Source organism: Sebastes umbrosus, chromosome 6 (assembly GCF_015220745.1).
Source record: "Sebastes umbrosus isolate fSebUmb1 chromosome 6, fSebUmb1.pri, whole genome shotgun sequence".
NCBI classification, from domain to species: domain Eukaryota; kingdom Metazoa; phylum Chordata; class Actinopteri; order Perciformes; family Sebastidae; genus Sebastes; species Sebastes umbrosus.
Genome location: NC_051274.1, coordinates 17860343 through 17866680, shown reverse-complemented (window position 1 = coordinate 17866680; position 6338 = coordinate 17860343).

Sequence of the window (6338 nt, the reverse complement as noted above, 5' to 3'; positions counted from 1 at the left end):
ACCCTCGACTCTCTTTATACCCTGCGCTCCTCACCCATGGGCCACTGACTCTGACCGGGAGATCTGCTGGGGGTGACCACTTGAGAACAAGCTCCACTTCCCTCCTCCCAACCCCCTCTACCCTCCTGGCTTGGTCACACAACCCCTGCTGTGATAAACAGGTCCCAGTGACAGGTCTGAACTTTGACCTCTTAAAAAACACTGAAGACAGAAAACAGGGACCCTGAGATTGCTGACGTCGGTAGGATGGACCCCTCGTCTGCAGGGCTGTGAGAAGCTTTAGAGGGATTGAAAGATGCTCTGAGCTGTCAGGGCAGATTAGTGGGACGTTGCTTGCCAAACTCAACTCATTTTACATCCCAGCTGCTGCAGACTGTGCTCTATAAAGCATCATTTATTTAATCTGTATCTCCTTCACTAGATGATTTTATAAAATGGCTGTTTGTTAAAATGCGGATTGTTCTGCAGTTGGTAACATTTAGCCCGTCTTGTCTCTTTTTCCCACAGCCATCGATTCCTTATCTGTAAAGCAGACAGCTTTTACACCTCTGAGTTGACCCTCTGCTCAGGACTTCTTCTCTCCTCTCGCTGCAGCTTGTGCACCACTTCAGTGTTGATTCTTGCATAAACAAAGTGAGGGGGAAAGACAAGACACATCTGTAGGTGCAGTTCAAGGTCTTAGAAAGGTTAGCAGGAGATGGGGCCCATGTTTAGTGTGTTAAGCATTATGCATTAGAATGCCAGTGTACCATGTTGTTGTACCGTACCTCTTGACACCTAATCATTCTGCGCTGGTTCCCATTGGGTTTAACGCAGGGAGGAATCCCACAGTATCTGGCCTGTCAGGTTGGGGTCGTGTTTTGGTCCTGTACCGACCACCCAGGCGAGGCAGGAGATTATGTGGGGGTCCACGTCAGGCACAAGCTCAGACAGTCATAGCAGAAGTCAGAGGTCAGCCGCTACTCCTTCCAGAATATGATAGAGTGGTTACGCACAATTTAGAGGCACTGAGGACTTACAACAGCACTGTTTGATCTCATGAATATAAATACATTAAAATGGCCTCTATTTTGACCTGCAGCTCCCCTGGACTTTACGGAGTTTAGGTCGAGTTTGAGCTCATTCTTTAGCTGTCTGTCTCGCAGCTTTACTGTTTTGGTTCACTCTCAACACTCTCATAGCGTTGTTTTTTTTTGTGTAGCAGGCATATGTTTACAGTGAAAAAGCTCTAAAAACACACTGTACACGAGGGGTGTAAAAAAATATTGAAAAAATCAAATATTTTTAATTAATAGTTTACATGCAAAGATTAACTCAGTCGATACTTTATTTTGTTTGCATAGAGGTGCACCTTCTCAGTGTGTGTGCCCTCTCAAAGTAGTGCTATGATGCAGGATGTTACAGGGACTGTGATAAATGCAAATGCAGATCCTACTGTTCTAAAAAAGATTGCATAACAAAAGTCAACTTTTTTTACTCAGATTTTAAGCATATGGTGGTGTTTTTAAAAAATCGCAATATATCGACTTACCTACAGTATCGCAATACTGTATATCCTAATATATTGTATCGTAACCCCTGTATCATGATTTACATATTCTCATACAACGGTTCGTATGATATCGTACCAAAAGTTATTCTTAATTTTTATGTGGAGCAACACATAACGTCTTCACAGGAAACAACTCGGTTAGGTTTAGGCAACAAAACTACTTAGGTTTAGGGAAAGATTGTGGTTTGGGTTAAAAAAAACTACAGAAGTAACATAACTTAAGTACAGAAGTTACGTGACAAATAAATCAATGTTGCCCTCTTTCACACGGGGACAAATGCTGTTTTCCTGGGCAAAAGTCCAGAGATCCACCCGACCTCCCCCTGCACAGAGTTTGTCACTCTTTATACTTCCTGGTTCACACTTATGTGGATTACATACAAATTGATTTTGTGGGATATATATGAATTACAGTGCATTACTTTTTATAGGTATGCAGTTGCTATGAATGGTGTATGAGAACAGCCTGAGCTTGTTGCTGACTTCGTCAATGTGCTGTTTGGTACTGGTCAGGTAGCATACAGTGGGTTCATCAGAGCTTATACATTAAAACTGCTAATGAGGCTCATGAGAGCATTGAGAGTGAAGAAACAGTAACATTGTGGGCCAGGAAACCACAACAATGAGGTGAAAGGGGCTAAGAAGCTTTGTTAGGGTTAGATGATAATTTCTGTGGGTACATGACTATGAGCAATCCCTTTCACATTACACATAGTCAGTTGATCTCTCCATAATATAAAAAAAACATGTTGTTTAGTGCAATAACATATTTTCCTCATAAGAGGCCAGTAAACCTACCTTGTCAGTCCTGTAATTAGGTCTTACAGGCTGGTTTTGACAGCACATTTCAGGGACAATCTCTCAGACATCTGACTCTTGACCTGCTTGACTAAAGTCTCTTTCCCACACTGCCTGGAGGGACCCATGCATCACTCCTGCATGGCCTTCCACCTTTCCAGTGAGTCCACTCCACTGTTGGGCATGGGAAATGAAGAAATCCTGAAATATGATTTTTTTTTGAGCTTCATATTGTTTTTAGTGTCATTAATATTTCCTTGCGGGGGCCTACCTGTCAAGTCAAAACTTGGCTCGACTGTACAAAATGGTCATGAAAATAAACTAAAGTAAATTGTGGTTATAAAAGCGGAGGTGTTTGATAAAGGTGCAACATACCAAACCTCAAATGAGTCTCTGCTGACAGACACACATCAGAGGCAGAGGATCTTGTCAGGCTGAGCGCTATCTATCATGATAAGAGAGATATGAAGCAGAGCTGTGTTTGTTTGCAGGAAATGAGACTTGTGGGAAGTTACCACTCACACCAATAAGCCTAACTCCCAACCACTCAACTTTAAATCCTAACCAGCTGTTATGAGCCACAAAATGAAACATTTTGTTGTTATGTTTTGGGTTTATATATATTTGGCTTCCAAGCAGCTGCCTCATACAACTAGTGCATAAAAAGCAGGGAACAATCATTTAGTCCCTGTTTTTATCGTCGGTTATGTTTTTTAATATGAAGCCAATGAACTCCAAATTTGAGAGGACAAGACTGTGATTACATCTGGAGACAATATGTATGAAAACATGTGGGACTTTGTGGGACAGTCTTCACCACAGGAGGTAAAATATGTAGAAATTGAGACCAAAGGGTGCACTAAAAACATATTGTATGTGCGAACATATGAAATCCATCCCCAAGAGCACCCTGGGTAATGCTGTTGGCTGATATATCAGAATACATCAGTGTTTTCATTTACCACGATTGTTTATGATTTGGCCTTTTTTTTTTTAAGGAGTAAACATGCAGAATTGCTCCTATTGACCAGCAGAGAGCAGCATTGGACTTCAGGACAAAGCTGAGAGCAGACCAGATTCACCTGAGGGAGTCGGTCTGTACCCCTTAGTATGTGTGTGTGTGTGTGTGTGTGTGTGTGTGTGTGTGTGTGTGTGTGTGTGTGTGTGTGTGTGTGTGCGTGCGTGTGTGCGTGTGCGTGTGTGTGTGTGTGTGTGTGTATCCAAATTATTCACATATTGTTGTATTTCTATGACTATGTCTGAACCGACATCTAGACGGGAAATGTGTAACAGACAATTTAATCCAGTTTAGAATACTTTGTTAGAATTGTTTGTTTTATCATTTTAAAGTTGAGCTATATTCAAAACAACTAGTGGTAAATTAGTTTGCATAGTAAAAAGTAGTCCTTTGAAGTTCACATTTACTGTATGTATATTTTAAAGGATAAGTCTTGTGATATTTTATAATTTTCTCACTATCAACAAATCCCAAATCAACAATTAATTGATTTCACTAACAAGTTTTTTCTGTGTATCCAACGCCTTGTTCCTGTGGTGATATAGACCTCCCAAAAACTGTTAAAAACACACCGGTGAGCAACATTGTTGCACTGAGTTATGTTCCTTCATTAAAGGAACAGTGCGTAGGATTTCAGAATATCTACGTATCTGTATAATCACCTAAAACTAAGAATTGTTATGTTTTTGTTGGCTTAGAATGAGCCCTTCATATCTACATATGGAGCGGGTCCTCTTCCCGGAGTCCGCCATGTTTCTACAGTAGCCTAGAACGGACAAACCAAACTCTGGCTCTAGAGAGAGCCTTTCACGTTTTTTACGTTACCTGAACGTCATCATAGTTCTCCGACACGCTTGTGAAACTGCGGTAAAGTGAGTGGCAGAGTGTAAAACCGTGGTACCGCCTGCCACTGTCTGACTTCCGTTGCTCCTAAAGTAGTGTTAATATGGTAAGCATGGCCTCTGAGCGAGGCCAACGGTGTTTCCACATTTTTGCGGCGGCTCATGCTACCGCAGTCTTGGAAAGGGAGGAGTGAGCGGAGGGGTACTCAGTTGGTTGCAATCTGCATGAAGATGAAGATAAGCACTGAGTTTATTTTGAGTTGATCTCACATACACCGTCCTGCTGCCGTAAGTACTCTGTTGCGCACAAAATGTGTATTAATCCACAGCAGAAAACAGCAACAAATGTAGTATTTAGTCCTGTTGAGTAATTTTTGCTAAAAATGATACTAAAATGAAACCATATATTTGAGACCCTTTAGAAAAAGATTAGAGGCGGGATTTTATTAAGATTTATGTCTTCAGCTGGAATAAATAGGTTAGAGTGTCACAAAAAGTGTTGGGTCATTTTGAGAAATACTGAGACACTGTTGGAAAAAATAAAGAATATAACAAGCGTTATCCTTTAATGCAAGCGTAACAAGCTGCAACAGCTAAATGGGATTGAGCCATCATTAATTTTATTATTTACACCTGTGTTTTTCCTATAATTACATGTCATACTGTAATATCCTTTGGGAAAAAGGCCTATTGTTATTGTCCAACCGCTCTTCAAACGGTAAATAGTGTCAGGTGCATATAATTTGAACTAATCGAAAAAAAAAAAAAAGGTGTGGAGGTACAAACTTTGAGGATATATAAAGAATCACATGTCAAAATGAAAACCATAATATCTCAAATAAAAATAAAACAAATATAAAATAAGGTATAAAAATGTAATACGAAAAATAATAAGAAAAACTAAATTAAATGAAGTGATTATATTTGCTGCACAGAAATAAAAGCTACCACATTCAGCCTCTGGTCTAGAAAAGGAGGTAAATCTAATGAAACGAGTCTGTATATCCAGACTAAATCAAGAAAGATACATTAAGAACACAATGATTAAAGGACAGTTGTACAGTAAAATAAGGTTAACCAGTGATCTATATTTGCCAATCAAGTCACATCACACTACATGGTGAGTGCATGTGTGTAATCTACGGCTTATCTAGAGAGATAGCACGTGAAAATATCTGGTTTGTGTCCCGTGAAGATGCACTTCGATTCCCAGGGAGCTCTATTAGGAAACAGGTACGCCACAAAAGACAGAAAACATCTGGTGAATACTAGAGAAACCATGGCAACCGCGCTCGTTTTGCTGCTCGGTGTTTGAGACGCAACAAAGTGTGCCAATCCATCACCTGGACCCATGAATATTTAACAACAGCAGGCCCGCAGTCACAATGTAATGTACATGTGGATGGCCTCATTACTGTTTAGTAGCTCTGATTGCTACTTGTTTGCCTCGAACATCTTGTTGACAAGTTACGTCATTATGCCATTCATTTATACAGTTTGCTGGTGCAATGCATACTTCTGCACACTTGGCTGTGGTTCTTACAGTGGATCCAAAATGATTCAATAAATGAGAGAGCACAGCCACAGCACAGAGCTCTGTGAAGCCAACTGTTCTGTACATCAAAGTCTGGCTAATATAAAAAACAAAGCCACTCAGGCTGCCGGCAGTCAGAACATATTCCAGGCCTTATAGAGAGATCTGGCAGTTAAGAGCTTGTTGCTTTGTTTAAACGATCATGTCAAATATGTGTTCACTGTCAAACAAAAATTAACATGTCAACAGTGCTACGTGCTGCTTATTTTCAATTCATAAACTGGACATATGGCCTACTGAGTCTGTGGTCTTGTGGCCTCCTACATCTGATCTCATACACTGCTGTGTTATGATATCACATTTTGCATTGTTAGGACCCTCTGTAGGCCAGTGTTAGTACTACGAGTAACAAATAAATGCTCATTTGAGACCAAAATTCAAAGTTAGGTGCAGTTATTTCGTTTCCCTCGTCTTCATTTACATGTCATCTGTTAAATTAAAGCTGCTATATTTACTAGTGATTTTGCAGATTAAGATTTTACATACAAAACCTATGATCATTTTATAAATAGTATGCATTGTTACAGATTAAAC